The 17,493-nt window shown below is 39.7% G+C and overlaps 1 long non-coding RNA gene across 1 annotated transcript in view; it reads left to right on the top strand.

The window, feature by feature from the left end:
* The first annotated feature begins 11,078 nt into the window (after positions 1-11,078).
* Positions 11,079-17,493, top strand: part of LOC138008906 (uncharacterized) — an 11,142-nt gene continuing 4,727 nt past the window's right edge. Inside the window, exon 1 of the long non-coding RNA XR_011124292.1 lies at positions 11,079-11,146. This is a non-coding gene — a long non-coding RNA (uncharacterized lncRNA). The remainder of the gene's footprint in view (positions 11,147-17,493) is intronic.

The following is a 17,493-nucleotide window of genomic DNA, read 5'->3' as shown; positions in this document are numbered from 1 at the left end:
CAGACAAAATAGTATGGTTCACAAAATCGAAGGCCTTACTGAAGTCCATAGTAAAAATTCGCAATCTGCTATAGTCACTACTGTCTAAATACTTGTATGTCTGGTGCTGGATAGCGAGCAAAGCATTTGTTCAATTACCCACCTGGATGTGGCTCAGATTGTTCTCAATGACTGACTGTGCTTGCGTATGATACACGACCTTCTCAAACAACCATGCAATAACGGGAGTAACATTGATACCACGGTAGTCTGAGTCCTCTAAAGGCACGTCCACTTTGGGGAGAGGATTAACATTAGCCCTCTTCCAAGAGTCCGGCCATGTATGAGTAGACGGCGACAAATTCCAAACGTGAGTAACGACAGGTGTGAGTAGCTCAGCACAGTCTTTCCAGATCCAGTACGGGTTGTTGTCTGGTCCTGTTGCCGTTTTCTTTACATCAACTAAAGTGTTCCACACGCACCGCTCAGATATTTCCGGGGGCTTTACACTGTCCGGGATATCCATATCAATACGTTTGACGTAACTGTCACCATAGCACAGGTTGGCAAGTAGTCGTTCAGACGAATGAGAAAGTTGTTGTCCAAAGTTATCGACAATGACCTGCGACGCTGCGATAGGGCGTCCACACCTTCCACGAATCACAGCTACCAATGACAGCCGGTTTTCTTCTATTCTCAGTTATCACCTCAAAAATGCACTTGTTAAATAAAGACAGGCGTTCCTTGTTGTTTATTGTGTCAAATGACCTGGGAGACAAATATATTTGGGGGACACTTTCGCTGGAAATGCCCTAATCCCATGGCGTGCTCTAGATCAGACGCTGATGATGTAAAACAAAGAAAACAATACACTGGAGAAAATCGGAGTTACTAAACACAGGAATGGAATGGAACAGAACGGAATGTGCCGGAACAAGGCAGAATGACTCTTAAGCCGAATGACACCTGAATGAAATGGAATGAAGAAAAATGGTACCGAAGTATACCGACGTGAGGCAGAATGGCACCAGAATAAGGCAGAATAAACCAGAAGAACAACAGAATAAAGATTAGCATGGACCGGAATGACAAGGGAACGAAACATAATTTTTCATCATCCTAGACTGTGAATGAATGAGTGTGCAGAAATAGAGAGACTGACAGAAAAAAAGTTACAGTTTATATTAAAGAGGAAGTAACAAGGCTTGGAACGATTCACAATATGTTCTCACAATTTCCAAAGCAGTCCACTCACTTTTTGTTCTGCAGAAAGAAAAGAAAAAATATTCTTCATGTATATATATTATCTGGGATCAATCTTTTTTCTGTGCTTCTGACTCTTCTTTCCTCAAACAAGGAAACACTGCGTTCAGGTTCGATGGCATTGTTGCCAATAATTGGGAAGAGAAAAAGAGTTTTTTAGCTTGCGCGAACAAAACCAAAGGTGATAGAAACAACCGAAAATCCGTCTGCGATAACTAAAACACCAAATTTCGGCATTTTCAGGTTAATTCTGCTATATTGTGGTTTATTTGGGTATCATTGCGCCTCATTCCGGTGTCATTCTGGCTTGTTCTGGTACATTCCGGTACCATTCTTGTTCCTTTCGTTTCAATTTCCAGTGTTTTTCCGCCTCATTCCGGCATAATCGGTACATTCTGTTCTGAACCTTCCTTTCTGTTCCTGTGTTAAGTAATGCCCGGAGAAAACTGTTAACCCCTGAAAACTGTAAATTTCCTCCAGAAAAAGCTGTGACAGATTTGTTACAGATATGTCCAGAAATGCATATAATTAGGTCTACAAGTATATGGAAGGAGAGGTAGTGCATCCTTGTGGTTAGGACCCTTGCCTTGATATCCGGAGTTCCCATGTTCAAGACATGTTCTGACCACTCTTTGAATTTGTTCCTGGTAGTCCCTGGTTCAACGTTTTGACTGCACTGTACATGTAAATAGCCAAATGGTTTGCCAAAACTTGGTGCGTCTATAGTGACCTTAATAAAACGATTTACTATTTTCATGATGTTTACACTCTTTGATTTTCAGAGAGAACCTGCAGATCCTTCAACAATTCTTTTTCATCCTTCGTCCATGGTGATGGTGGCACCAAACAAATAAACCACTTTGATCAGGCATTGAATTAGTCTTAGAGTCTCCAACTAGTCATACACTCCCACAGAAAGTCTTAGAGTCAGCCAGGCGGAGGCTGTCCCACCAGACATCCAAAAAATTACCTATCACAGGGGAGATTTTTGCTCAAGTTTTTCCAGAGCCTTGACCGGTCATTGGTGGACACGAGGTTCATGGCCATGGCTCTCCTTGCCTTCGTAGGGTTCTTGAGATTTGATGAATTATCCAATCTTAAGCTTAAAGATGTAGTTTCCCATACCACATACTTTGAACTGTTTATCGAAGATAGTAAGACTGATCAATATCGTGAAGGCGCCGTCGTTCCATTTGTTAAAACTGGTACCGACCTTTGTCCCTGGGCTAATCTTCTAAAGTACTTGTCTCAGGCACCGCTCTCTTTGTCCACATCTGCCAACGGCGGCGATGGTTGTCTTTTTGGTAATATTCAAACCAAGTCCGGAAGGCAGTTTATCCGCTCAGCTTCTAAACTCTCTCCTACTCTAAATGTAGAGAAGTACTTTTATAGAAGTTAGTGGACGTAGGATTAGATCCTAAATGCTATTCCTGGCATAGCTTCAGTGCCTTCGGTGCCTCTTCCGCCGCTAATAATGGAATTTTGGATAGAATATTCAAGCGGCACGGTAGATGGCGTTCAGAGAATGCTAAAGATGGGTATGTCGAGGACTCCTTAGAAAGCCGTTTAGCTGTTTCTATTTCTTTAGGCCTCTAGGTTTTCCCGTTCTTTGTATTCCCAGCAGCTCACATTTCGAGCTGCACACCCATCCTTGTGTACGAGTCATGAATATAAATAGGAAATGTATTTACATTCGGCGGAGCTGAACTGTAAGTGATAGCGACAAAGAATGTAAATATTTTCCTGTTGGCATGAAATGCACGGGTGCCGCTATGGCATTGAATTAGTCTATTGTTATTTAGATATATAAGGTTTGTCAGGATGCAATGTATTCATCTCAGCTCTCTAACTTTCAAATTTTATTTTAGATCACTTTGTGTGTATGGAAATCTTATATTACCTCTAGCCCGCAGAGGTTAGTGCGCCTGCATTTGGTTGGGGAATACGTTCCTATTTTCCCACTGGGTTTTTGGGTTTGCGTATCAGGCGGTTGCACATGCTTTTGAGTTCTTACTCTATGTTTACCTTGTAACTAGTATCTTATCTGAGCTTTGTAACGATACTCGGACGGCATTAAACACTCAGGCTCACAGTTCGAGCTGCACACCTATCCTTGTGTACGAGTCATGAATATAAATAGGAAGGGATACATGAAGCACCTACCAAATTACAAGATGGCGGCCAACTCGAGAACACTTAGGGCTAAATACAGGAATTGCACCGACCAGCGGTCTGTGTAAAAACATTGGTTTGGTGTTGGGGCTCAAATTTGTAATATCTGTACAAGTGAATGACTGGGACTAGGTTGGTGCAATTCCTGTATTTAGCCGCAAATTCGAGAACTGCATCGAACTGTAACAATCGGAGAGAGCTGGAAAGCTCGAAATGATAAATGTCTGTTCATCTAAATGCCTCATCATGTTGATATAGTATTCAATTTGACCAATAAATGATTTTTAGGGGTACTCCATGGAGTAGGGCTCCGCGTTTTGTCCTCTCCCATCATGACATGATAAATCTTGTAAAACTGGAACAGAACTATATACACAAGATGGCAGTGAACACGGTCGCTAAGATGGCTAGTTGAACAAAGGATATAAGCTAGACCATTACAAGGAAACAAACTGTTTAACAATAAAAAACAAAAAACGCAATAGACAAAAAACATATCTCCGTAGTCAATGGTACACTGAGCGGGAGGCTATTTGTTCGCGGTGAAAATGGTAAGGGCGTGAGGCCATTTGTTCGCTGTGCCAATGTTTTTACTTTGTCTTCAGAAGATTCCAATATGGCGTCCATTTGTTTGTGGAGTTATTTTCTTTGTCGCTGTCATCTTCAGAGTAGTTCTCAATATGGTACCCGCTGCTTATTGACGAACGAGATGCTTCCGTGAAGCATACACTGGGTTGCCTGAGGTGCGTGTTACAGAAAATCAGAAGGCACTGAATTGTGTGGTATTGAACTGCAGCATTCCAGTCTCTGAAGAATAACAAATAAAAGAGAAGCGAGAAACATTGGCTTCTGGGCTGACATGTTGATAATTTTCAAGTTCCCTCACAACTTCTTTTCACCACAAGTTTAAACGTGCCCTCTGAGCATCTGACAGCTTTGTAATACCAAAGTTCACTGAAGTTAACCCTGTCCGGCGGGGTTAGTATCTGGGCGGGAGACCACAACAATATACCCCTCATAAAATACTATTAACGCTAACAAATGCGAACTCAGCAAGGTACAGATTTTGTTAGCTTGCTTTATGCAAAACAAGAACATCATTCTAAAAGCTTATTCTACGCAAAAAGTAGGTTCTGGAGGTAATTTTGAGAGTGGAAATCAAGGTTACGCGGCAGACGGCAAATACAAACTCACTCATTTAACTCACTCATTTAATTCAGTTGACACACCAGAAAGACGGTAACCTCATTTTCACAAGAAAATGCTTTACTATTGCCATAAAAACTATCCAGTTAAGCTCGCATATCATAAAACATGATGAATTCATAAAGGCCACCTTTTTCAGCGAACAATTTTTTGAAACAAACAACATATTTGCTATTAGAGGCAAAAACCCCTTCTATTTCATCGTGTCAAATATGCGCAATATTGCAACAAACTAAATTTCAGGATCAAAACGTTTACATGAAGAACCTTTTCCTTGAATAATGAAGCACAAAATACACGACAAGCCTTCTTTCAAATAATTCTTGGCTGTCACATTTCCAATTATTTTTTTTACTTGAAGACTGTGCAGAGTTGATCACAGATCCACGTAAGGTGTTCGATTCGTTCTCTGTCTTTGTTGAACCCATAAGATGGTCCCTAATAGGGTTCTTCAATCCCGCCATCCCGACCAAAATTTTCCCTTAATCCCGAAATCCCGAACGTTTTTATCGGCCAATACCGGTTCCGGTCATGACGTCACAGCATGATGTCCAAACCTCGTCGTCAATTACAACTACAGTTGATTTAGAATACGCCTTGTTAGTCTTTTCCACCAACCATCATGATCCTATTGACCCTAATTGTAGCATTCACAGTCAGTTTTGAAATCGAAATGATTCGTGATTGTCCATTATTAGTAGTAATGGAATCTGTTGTTAATGTATACGATCATCAGCACGAACACATTTCTTCCTAACATTCCTATTTAGCATGAAAACGCTTCCCGTCAAGCAAAAAATGGCAAACTGCGCAAAGGAGGGGTTACAAAAGGTGAGGAAAATGGTCATGTGGTCAACACTACCTACAAACCCATGGAACAGACATGGGTACAAAAATGGTAGTCGCTTTTGCCAATATCTTCATGGCTAAGGTTGAAACAAAAATTTTAAACCAAAGCGCACTAACCGCTCGTTTGGAAACGATATGTAAACGACATATTTTCGCTCTAGACTAGCTTAGACTTAAAATAGAGAGGAGATAATGCAGTTCATTGAACAAGCAAACGAACAACAGACCACAATTAAATTAACTCCTGAAATTTCAGATACAGAAACGACATTTCTAGTTACACACATTTACAAAGGCGAAAGGTTCAACGGCAATTCAGTCCTTGATGAACTCAATGAACGCACTTCTCCTCGTGGCACCCACCGGAAGTCAAAAAGGTCTTCATCCAAGGCGAGGCTCTGAGACTTCTCAGAACAAACTCTTCTAAAAGTATTTGGAGAACTCATCTAGAATTTTAAATCACACCTACGTGAAAGAGGTTATCCCGAGAATCTTGTTCAAAGGATCGCTTCAGAAGTGCAATTTAAAAACAGGAAACTGGCACTCCTTCAAAAACCACATGAGAGCAGACGAATCTTGCCTTTCGTGACCCAATACCACCCTGCAGTGACGAACTTAACACAAATCCCTATGAAAGACTGGCATTTAATAGAGCGACGACCATTGCTCAAAGGAATCTACAGAAACTCGCCCCTCATATGTTACAAAAGAGGGCGGTCAATCAAAAATATACTCGTGAGAGCCAAAATCACAAAACTGAACGGCTAAAACACGCGCTAGGCGGCTGGGGAGTCGTGTAGGTTCACAGGCGCCCCAAGCTCAGTGAGAACTTGGTAACCGGCTTTGTAACCCTGCCTGGTTTACCAAACTGAGCCATAACTGGGGTCCTAGACCGTAGTTTGTCAACGACACTTTTTTTAAATGTGTTTTTGAAGTTTAGCAACACGAAGGAAGTGTGACTGTGATTGGACGAGAGAGACAATGCAGTCATGCAGGGACCCAGGGGGATAAAACAAGTGTCGTTACAAAGTTCACCCGTCCAACATTGCTGAGAAATCCACCTGCCGAAATTGTTTTTGGTTCCGATCGAGTGAACAAATTACCGCCCGAGGTCGCTCGCAGGGCTGCTATTACTTTGTTGTTAGGTTGAAATGAAAGTTTAATTTTTGTCAGTTGATTCCAATGTGGAATTATAACCGTGGCAACAATTTATCCAGGAATATTTGACTGAATTTGGTAGGCTCCAGAGAATTTAGTGTGCAGCCTCAGTGGAATTTTATTACACTGTTGACAACCGATGAATTGAAAACGGCTCAAATCGCGTCGAATCTGAAAAAATTAAAACAAAAAACACACACACACGGGAAGGAAGCGAGCCACAATGGCAGAAAGGTTAAGCTTTTTAACTGCATTCTCAAGTCTTTTGCTGCATTCCTATACAATTTTTTATATTTTTGTTAGCTTTCCCTCACACTGAGCTTGGAGCGCCTGCGGTAGACCTGTCACTCTTGTTCAATGTTTTGACTTTCCACAAAAGTTGTGCCCGAAATTTCTCTTTCCACAAAAATAGAATTTCTGTTCTTTCCCTTCTCATAAAAAAAACAGCCACACAATCAAGAATATCATGTAAAGCCGCAAACAGTGATGATGGTGTTGTCTGCAGAGTATAATTCTAGCTTATTGGCAACAGCATATTTTCGCCGTTGTCGACGGCGAAAGTTGAGTTCATTTTAATTTTCTTGCCGTCAGAAATCCCCGATCTCAGGGCTTGAAAGTGACGGTTTCCCGGATCCCGCTTAGTGATATGCTAAATCCCACGTCCCATCCATAAACGCAATCCCGAATCCCGTTTCCATATTTCTACAAAATCCCGCATCCCGAGCTCCAAAAAAGTTACCAGACAATTTTCCATTTGGTTTCAGTGTTCTACATAACAGCACACTTGGTAAAATATTATTTTAGAAATACAGCTCACTTTGATTTCGGCTCGACGGGCGATAGATTGTTGTCGAAGTCCATTACTCGTCGCTTTTGAGATTCTAGGTGTTGGTTTTTCACCGCCTGCCTAGTTTATCCACCTTGCGAGCAGAGCCTCCTTTTGTCTTTTTCTTTACTGAGGAGGAGAAAAGTAGGTTCTGCCTGAATCGCGTCAACTCTTTGAAGCTGCCGCAGCCCGAACTTCTGGACTAGTCAATCTTGTTTTCTCTCGTCAGACCGGTTTTTCCAGTGCGAGGGTCCGTTTCGTGACAAAACCGATGGTTATAATTGAGCCCGCTGGCATGAAAAACCAAGATGGCGGCGAGATCTGGCATATTAGGGTTGGGTTCGAGACTGTATCCTGGCAACATGCAGCGCATATTCAAAAAAGATCTTACTCGATTCATGCAGAGCCTTTCTCTAGAACGCCAAAATCGAGCAAGCAAAAGAAAGGCTCTGCTAGCAGGGTGAGTTTATCCAACTGACTTTCCATTATTGAGCTCCATAAGGGTATATTTTGTTTAAGGATCCACTAAAACGCCATTCGCGTTACATGACTTTCGACGCCATTGCAGGCTTAGTTCATGATTCTACTGTGTCCAGCAGAGAAATCTACGCATTTCCACTACCCTCTCGATCCTTAGAAAATACGCGCAGAAGGCTCTATGCACAAAGACACCACTTACCAGGGGAGTGACAGGCAAGACTTTTACCGACACGGAAAAAAAAACTAAAATAAATAAAACGAACAAATCCCACTCACTTTCCGACTGGGATTGCCATACTGGCAACCCATTAATTAGTATTTTGACTTGTATCACCTTCAATAGTTGCGTCCATTTCAGTTACATGTATTGTATGCCTTTCTTTGTATGTGTTTTGAGCGCCCCAAGAAGAAATCGATTAAGCCAACGCAACGTCGATTTTGAGTAATCCAAACAACGCATTACAGTGCTCTTCATGATCTTTGATTACGTGGTTTCCTTTAAGGGCCCACAGACGGATTTTTCGCGCGTTGCTAAGGAAGAGAAATGTTACTTCCGGTAACTGACATCATCATAGCATGAGCTGACCAGAAAATACACTCACAAGCTTCTCACAAGCAAAAATCACCGCACGAACTGTTGTTTCCATCGAAGGTTCCTCGCCCTTCCTCGCGCTCGTTTTCAGATCAACTGCGCATGCGTAAACAAACTGACTTCCGGTTTGAGAAAAAGCTAAATTTCCGGCGGTCTTTAAATTGAATTAATTTTTTTTACACGGCACGTTTCACCCCCAAATACAGAATATAGCTAAGCATTGATTTTTTAAAATCATTTTTTTTTGAAAAAGTTATGGGCATTTCAGTATCGTTTATCTCTTTAAACTTGAAGAACATTTTTCAAAATAAATAGAAAACCATGCTTGGCTGGATGCAAAAACGAATACAAATTATCAACCACTGATTAAATAGCCAAATTGTGTAGCACGTAGACAAATTTAAAGTTTTCTTTTATTGGTCACGTGACCATGGGCGTGGCATTATGACGTCATGTTTAGAGTTATTGGCTTACAAAAGTTGAAAACTGACCAAAATAATGCCAAGTTCTTGCAAATTACTTAACCATCCTTAGCAACGCACCCCAAATTTACGTCAGTGGGCCCTCAACAGCGCCACGTTTTTCTATTGTGCATTTTTCTGCACAGGAAAAAAAATCTAACGTGTTTTATAACTCGTGCCCTTACTGGCCCGAGTAATAAAGCGTTTGAAAGGTATGTTGTTTGCTCACTGCGTCAAAGTTGTGAACCAAGAGATCATGAGGTGATCTCTTATGTGAGCCCATTTTTAAATACGATATGAAACCAACTTAATATTCCCATTTCACAATACAATGGCCTCAAGCGATTCTCAAAATCCAAATAGAGAAAACCTTGAACTACATTCAAAGTAATCCCGTCTCCGACGAAATTTAAGCCAGTTTACAACCATTGTTGCTAACGTTCAAGGATTTTCTAATAAACGTTTCTTAGCGTATGCTATGATTGATGAAGGAATCGATTATGCAAATAAAATCTTAAACTCGTGAAAAGAAATGATTATCGCTTTGGATGGAAAACAATAGCACTTCTGGGAGCAATTGGAATACCCCGAGTCTCTTGCTAGCTCTTGCTACACGGTGCAGCCGACAACGCGTCTACGCGGCTACTCCAGTTCTCATTTATTCATAATTCACTTAAGTTCTCTGGAAGGTGGCTACACGTCTCTACAGCTATCCGATGTAATTTATTCATAATTCACTCAAGTTTTCCGGAAAGTGGCTACTCGTCTACCCAGCTTACTCCGTTGTAATTAATCCATATTTACTCAAGATCCCTGGAAGGTGGCTACTCGTCTACGCAGCTACTCCGTTGTGATTTATTCATATTGGGAAAGTGGCATGGTTACGCGTCTACGAGGCTACTCCGTTGTAATTTATTCATAATTCAGCGAAGTTAATTGAGCCGTAATAACAGTTGATAAGCACTTCAATGACTGAAAGCTAACCAGTTTGAAATCAGTGCCTAGACCTAATAACTGTAGATGAGGAAGCAATAGGCCGAAATGGAGTTCGTTGGATGGCTACGAGACTGTGGTCAAATTTCACGGCTCAGTTCTATTTTCTTTGTGTCACAAGTCTCAAGGGAAATTTCTAAACAAAATAATATTCAAATTTAACCATAAAACCGCGTAGTAAGCGTGAATATTGATATATCGAACGCATTTCTGCGCAGCCATTTGTAAGAGCTTCGCAGTGTTGCGGGGTATGCTGCAATTTTGCCGCACCTCTATAGTTGAAGCGTGACCTGGCTCAATTCTGCGCGAAGAGTGTATACATTTTCGCATTCGCCAAACCTATGGGCAGCCGTCACCGCCAAAAATACAAGCCTAGTTAATGGTTAAGAATAAACTGGACTGGTTTAATTGTCCTTTGTAGAACGGTTTATCAGAATTTGAAAAGTTGTATTTAAAACACAAATGGACAAGTCACCTTTACTGAAATGAAATAAACAAACATTAAATGGTTTAGACAATTCAGAAACTGTGTAGATACCCTTGGTGAATTGATTCAGTGAAAACACGAGTGGTTAAGTGTTTAATGAAATGGATCAGTCACCTTATGCAATCATTGCAGTTAACACAGAATTGGTCAGTGCCAAAGACCACCGGTGTAATTATCCTTGTCAAAATGACAAAGTCAAGTCTTGAATGGATCAGCGTACTGACTTTGACATGATATGCAGTGAAACGGCAAACGGTCCAGCTTACCGTACATTGGTTCAGTGATGTGACAAACGGTTCAGAGTAGTTTGAAACGGCTTATTTTATCTGCAAATGGTTAATCGTGAACTGCAATGGTCTAGCATAACATTGATCGGTTTAGTGTTACTCCAAATGGCTTAGCGTGACGACAAATGGTTTAGTAGAAAGCGAAATGGCTTAGTGTTGCAGCAAATGGTTTGCGCCGGAACCGCCAAAAGTACAAAAGTGAAATGGACAAGTCAAGATTGAAATGGAATAGTCAATGTGGCGTCTTACGTCACAACTCATACGTCATTTAGATAAATATTGGCGCGAATTTGCCCCAACGAAGCTCGTACCGCGAAGTGCGCAAGTCAGATCGGAAACAGGTTATTTCTACCAGTACCGCCTCGTTTACTCGACTCAATGATCCTTATTCCGGTAAGAATCCTTCTTTGTTTTTGCCCAGTTTAGCTGGATTGGTAATTTTTCTACTCTGATCATTTTGTCGTGATATCGGCAAGTTATATACATGAATGTGGATCAAAGCAAAGTAAGCACAGGAAACATGGACAGGCCGTGTTTTTCTTTGTCTTCAACTGTACGCTAGTTAGCCACTGACAATCAGTTTCTGAAAATGTGAGTTTCTGTAGAAACCTGAGCAAATTTCTCCATCGTTTCAAGCCTTTCCTTGAACCTCTGAGTTAAAGTTAAATACACTTGCTACCCGTTACTCATAAACAGCTTCCGTGTCTTAAAACAATGAATCGCCTTATCACGAATGCTCTGGTTCAAAGTGTCAGGTAGCTGTCTCGTCAAATGATCCCTTTTAACAGCATTTTTGTCAATCCTTCTGTTTCAGGTTACAATTTTTATTGAGTTCCATACATTCGAATAACTAAGGATTAATCATGGTAAGCATTTTTTTCCCTCTGCATTTTAAATACCCTTCAATAGCCAGTTAAAACATGAAGAAGGTGAAAGAGGATAAAAGAAGTATTGCAAACTGTTCTACATTAACTTTAAGTAATGAACACGAGGCCTGATAACAACACTAAAATATTGGTATCGTTGTCAGTTTTTTTCAGGTGGATAACGATGACAGAAAGGTGATGCGGTCGTATAGTGTTTTGCTTAAAGTTTATCTGAGTAAGCTTGACCTAAGTAGTTGGCCCTTGACAGGTCTGACTTTCTGAGTGTTATGAGCACTCTCGCTTTATTTAGGGAAAATGAAATGATGTCGACATCGACCTGTCCTTTTACGAGGAGAAATTTCCATTTATCTACCCGCGAAAACGGCAGCGGTTTTCAACGATACCAATCTTTTAGTGTCGTTATGAGGCCGTGTTCAGGAGTTTCACTTTGCAATTCTTCTTTTATCCTCTTTCATCTTCTTCATGTTTTAACTGGCTATTGAAGGGTATTTAAAATGTAGGGGGAAAAAATGCTAAAATGATTAATCCTTAGTTATTCGAATGTATGGAACTCAATAAAAATTGTAACCTGACTTGTGCACTTCGAGGTACGAACCTCGTTGGGGCAAATTCGCGCCAATATTTATCTGAATGACGTATGGGTTGTGACGTAAGACCCCACATTGACTATTCCATTTCAATCTTGACTTGTCCATTTCACTTTTGTATTTTTGGCGGTTCCGGCGCAAACCATTTGCTGCAACACTAAACTATTTCGCTTTCTACTAAACCATTTGTCGTCACGCTAAGCCATTTAGGGTAACACTAAACCGTTTGACATTATGGTAAACCGATCAGTGTTATGCTAGAGCATTGCGGTTCACGATTAACCATTTGCAGATAAAATAAGCCGTTTCAAACTACTCTGAACCGTTTGTCACATCACTGAACCAATGTACGGTAAGCTGGACCGTTTGCCATTTCACTGCAAATCATGTCAAAGTACGTTGATCCATTCAAGACTTGACTTTGTCATTTAGACAAGGATAATTACACCGGTGGTCTTTGGCACTGACCAATTCTGTGTTAACTGCAATGATTGCATAAGGTGACTGATCCATTTCATTAAACACTTAACCACTCGTGTTTTCACTGAATCAATTCACCAAGGGTATCTACACAGTTTCTGAATTGTCTAAACCATTTAAGGACGGTGCCTACTAATTCAAAGGTATTTTTGCGCGGTTTACTGACTATGCGGGAAAAGCAGATCTTAACAAGTGTTATTGAAATCCAAAGAGAAAATTGGGGGTAACCAGGCATTTTTCGAAGATAATCAATCAACAATATTTGTAAAAAGCTTTAAAATACAAAGCAATGTATGGCGTTCTTTTCCAAATTCAAGCTTAATTATCTCTGAAAAATGCGTGGTTACCCCCAATTTTCTTTTTGGATACCAAGAACACTTGCTAAGTTCTGCTTTCTCCGCGTAGTTTTGAACCGCGCAAAAATATCCCTGTATTAATAAGCACTGCCGATAGGAAATCCGAGTATCGCGAGATGCGCAGAACGTATGCGCAATAACGATAGTAGGCACCGTCCTTAATGTTTGTTTATTTCATTTCACTAAAGGTGACTTGTCCATTTGTGTTTTAAATACATCTTTTCAAATTCTGATAAACCTTTCTACAAAGGACAATTAAACCATTCCGGTTTATTCTTAACCATTAACTAGGCTTGTATTTTTGGCGGTGACGGCTGCCCATATCGGTCTAAATTCGAATTCGATTCGGCTCATGTGAAGTACGGCTTCTGAACCGGGCCTTAAGCATTAAGGCTTTCACATGACGCCATTCCATTTCAATCTTGACTTGTCCATTTTACTTTTGTATTTTTGGCGGTTCCGGCGCAAACCATTTGCTGCAACACTAAACTATTTCGCTTTCTACTAAACCATTTGTCGTCACGCTAAGCCATTTGGGGTAACACTAAACCGTTTGACATTATGGTAAACCGATCAATGTTATGCTAGACCATTGCGGTTCACGATTAACCATTTGCAGATAAAATAAGCCGTTTCAAACTACTCTGAACCGTTTGTCACATCACTGAACCAATGTACGGTAAGCTGGACCGTTTGCTGTTTCACTGCAAATCATGTCAAAGTACGCTGATCCATTCAAGACTTGACTTTGTCATTTTGACAAGGATAATTACACCGGTGATCTTTGGCACTGACCAATTCTGTGTTAACTGCAATGATTGCATAAGGTGACTGATGCATTTCATTAAACATTTAACCACTCGTGTTTTCACTGAATCAATTCACCAAGGGTATCTACACAGTTTCTGAATTGTCTAAACCATTTAATGTTTGTTTATTTCATTTCACTAAAGGTGACTTGTCCATTTGTGTTTTAAATACATCTTTTCAAATTCTGATAAACCGTTCTACAAAGGACAATGAAACCATTCCGGTTTATTCTTAACCATTAACCAGGCTTGTATTTTTGGCGGTGACGGCTGCCCATATCGGTCTAAATTCGAATTCGATTCGCCTCATGTGAAGTACGGCTTCTGAACCGGGCCTTAAGCATTAAGGCTTTCACCTGACGCCATCAAAAATTAAAATCAAAGCTGCTACGTTTTCTGATTTTTTAATCGATACCAGGTAAAAATTACTTAGAAGTAAATCTTTTACCAGTTTTAGGCACCGTAGCGTTTTTCGTTTTCAGAATACAGCATTTGGAATTTTCAAATTTCGCCTTGCGTGACACCAAGACAGTAACTGAGATAAAGCTGTCTGGTTCAAAAAACGGTTTTGCCTTGTGGTTTTTGGCAAATTAAGCATTAAAAGCTGTAGAAGACATGTTTATGCTCATTTAGTTCAGTTCACGAGCAAAAAGAGAGGGCTTTTATCGCAAGCTGAGGTCCAGATGTTTTGTTGATTTGAGGCCATTCAAGGAACACCAACTTAGCATGGCGTCCCCATATAAAGCCCCGAGTGTAAAACACCAACTTAACATGGCGTCCGCCTATAAAGCTCTGTAAATTGAGTGACATGTTTCGGCAAATAACTTAGAAACAATGCACCAAACAGACATGAGACTAGGGTCAGATACTTTTGTATTAGTCTTTTGTAACATTTCATTTTCTTGGCTTCTTTCTTTGAACGGTTTCGGATTTATTTTTTTTACTACGTGACAGTCTACAGACAGTCTACAGAGTGTGTTGATTTGGCCATTGTGAGTCAACACCCGCCATTAGAAAGCAATAATCAAGTATAATAAAAAAAAAGAGTTAATGTCTTCGTTACTGAGGTTTTGTGATCCCAGGGTCTTTCATCTCCTACCCTCTCGGGGAGAGGGTAGGAGACAACAACAACAACAAAATTAATCGTGAAAAGAAACAAAGAAGTGGCAATCAGGCCCAGAGCACTTACAAGACCCACTTAGCAACTGCACTGCTTGGGGATTCCATCACCATTCCTCCAAGTACAGGAATCAAAAAACGGGAAAAGAAGATTGGAAAATCAAGCAAAGAAAAAGAAGTCTAAAAAATTATAAGATTAGAAGTGTTCTGTAGAGACAATACTCGGTGGTCTCTCTCATATCCAATGCGCTCTCGTGGAATAATTGTTAGGTAGACAATTAGCCTAACATCAAATTTAATGGTATGTGATAGGTCAAGTCAATGACATTTGACAGCAAAAAATTAATCCATTCCTTCTAGTACAGGAATCCAAAACGTGAAAAGAACATTGGTTAAAAAGCCTTAAACAACCAAATAAAAAGACATACACTCTATTTTGTTTTATAGACAAACCAAAGCAAATGAATGAAGCTGCCTGTCTCCAGTCAGTATTCCAAATAAATTTCACCTGTTATCTTGACATTCCTGAAAAAGCTTTAGTAAAAGGAAATAATAATAATAATGTAATAATAATAATAATAATAATAATAATAATAATAATACTTTTATTTTATATAGCGATACTTCCAAGGTTCAAAAACTAGATTATAAAATTATGTACATAAGAATAAAAGTAAATATTTACAAAGAATGTATTTATAAAAAGGGGTATAGTCAGATAATTAATAAAAATATCATGATTAATAGACAAAGACAAAAAATAAAACAATGAACACATAAACAATAGAATAAACCCATGAGATAACACAGGTTTTGTAATCTTATTTCACATATCATAAAATCTTGCACCAACACAATGGCAATAACTAGTCCAGGTATGCTTGTTTGAAAAGCCAGGTTTTAAGTAAGCCTTTGAATATAGATATAGAATGACATGATCAGATATTATGAGGGAGTGAATTCCACAGCTCAGGGGATGTGAAAGAGAAACCTCTTTTTCCATAAGAGTTAAGATTATAAGAGGGCTTAGACAGAAGATGGAGGCCAAACGACCTTAGAGTCGATGAACGTCTATAAGATGTGATTAAGGACGGTGCCTACTAATTTCAAGGTATTTTGCCCCAGTTTATGATTATGCAGGAAATGTAGATCTTAACAAGTGTTACTGAAATCCAAAAAGAAAATTGGAGGTAACCACGCATTTTTCAAAGATAATTGATGAATAATATTTGTAAAAAGCTTTAAAATACAAAGCAATGTATGGCGTTCTTTCTCAAATTGAAGCTTAATTATCTCTCAAAAATGCATGGTTACCCCCAATTTTCTTTTTGGATACCAAGCGTACTAACTAAGATCTACTTTCTCTGGATAGTTTTAAACTGCGCAAAAATTATCACTGTATTGGTAAGCATCACCAATAGGAATCCCGCGTATCTCGAGATGCGCAGAACGTATGTGCAATAACAATAGTAGGCACCGTCCTTAAGTCAGACAAATAATACGGTTAGTTATGGAGGATTTTGAAGGTAAGAAGTAAAATCTTATATTGAATTCTTTGCCAAGTGGTAGCCAAATTTTGTAGGATACGCAGAATTCGAATAATATATTCGGATTTGTGAGAAAAGGTGATGACTCTGGCTGCAGCATTCTGTGCCAGTTGTAGCTTTTGCACTAAAAATTTGGACAGGCCATAAAGAAGCGAGTTGCAAAACTCTAATTTAGAAGAAATGAATGTGTGGATATTAAGTGTCTTACAGGCCTTAACGCTGATATGTTTCCTGATTTTGCAAATGTTCCTTAAATGAAAAAAGCAGGATTTACAAATAGCAGCAACAAGGTGTTCAGGAGACATATCCTCATCTAGGATAACGCCCGAATTGTGATAGTATTGCTGTGCTGATTGTTGAGGCCCCATTAGGGAAGGGGGGGAGGGAGGGGAGGGGAGGGGAGGAATCTAAGTATCCCATATCTCTAAATATCCTGACCTGTATCGATGTGTAGCACAATCGCCACACCCAATTGGGGGTGACTCCTCCTCCTTTCCTCATTTATTCAGTTTAACGTCTTCAATAAAGCTATATCTTTGCTTAATGCTAAGGTTTTCCTTGTTGATTAGCATACAGGGTGTAAAAAGGGTAAGCGACTTTCTTTTCTTGAGAAAACAAAGGAAAAGGATAGAAAAATAGGAAAATTTTGAGTGACGCATAACACAATTTTCAAATTGAAAGTCTTCAAAACCATTTTTCGTAAGAGAGAACACTTACCTATGTGGATTAACGGACAATAACCACTGATAACACACAGTAAATACTACATATGAGCCAAATTTCAACAGTTCAAATTTATTAAAACGGATTAAAAAGATCCAAAATTCCGTAGTTTCCTTACTGTAATACTGTGTTTTGGAATTCTGGCGCTCACTAGGTTGTTGTTTGAAACAAGTCTTCAATTGATATCTGTGCGTTCAAGACCATCTAGGTCCGGTCTAGGTTTTGCCAACGG

The sequence above is a fragment of the Montipora foliosa genome, chromosome 6 (assembly GCF_036669935.1).
Source record: "Montipora foliosa isolate CH-2021 chromosome 6, ASM3666993v2, whole genome shotgun sequence".
NCBI classification, from domain to species: Eukaryota; Metazoa; Cnidaria; class Anthozoa; order Scleractinia; family Acroporidae; genus Montipora; species Montipora foliosa.
Note: the sequence above shows the minus strand (reverse complement) of the source record. Positions and strands in the feature narration are given on the sequence as shown.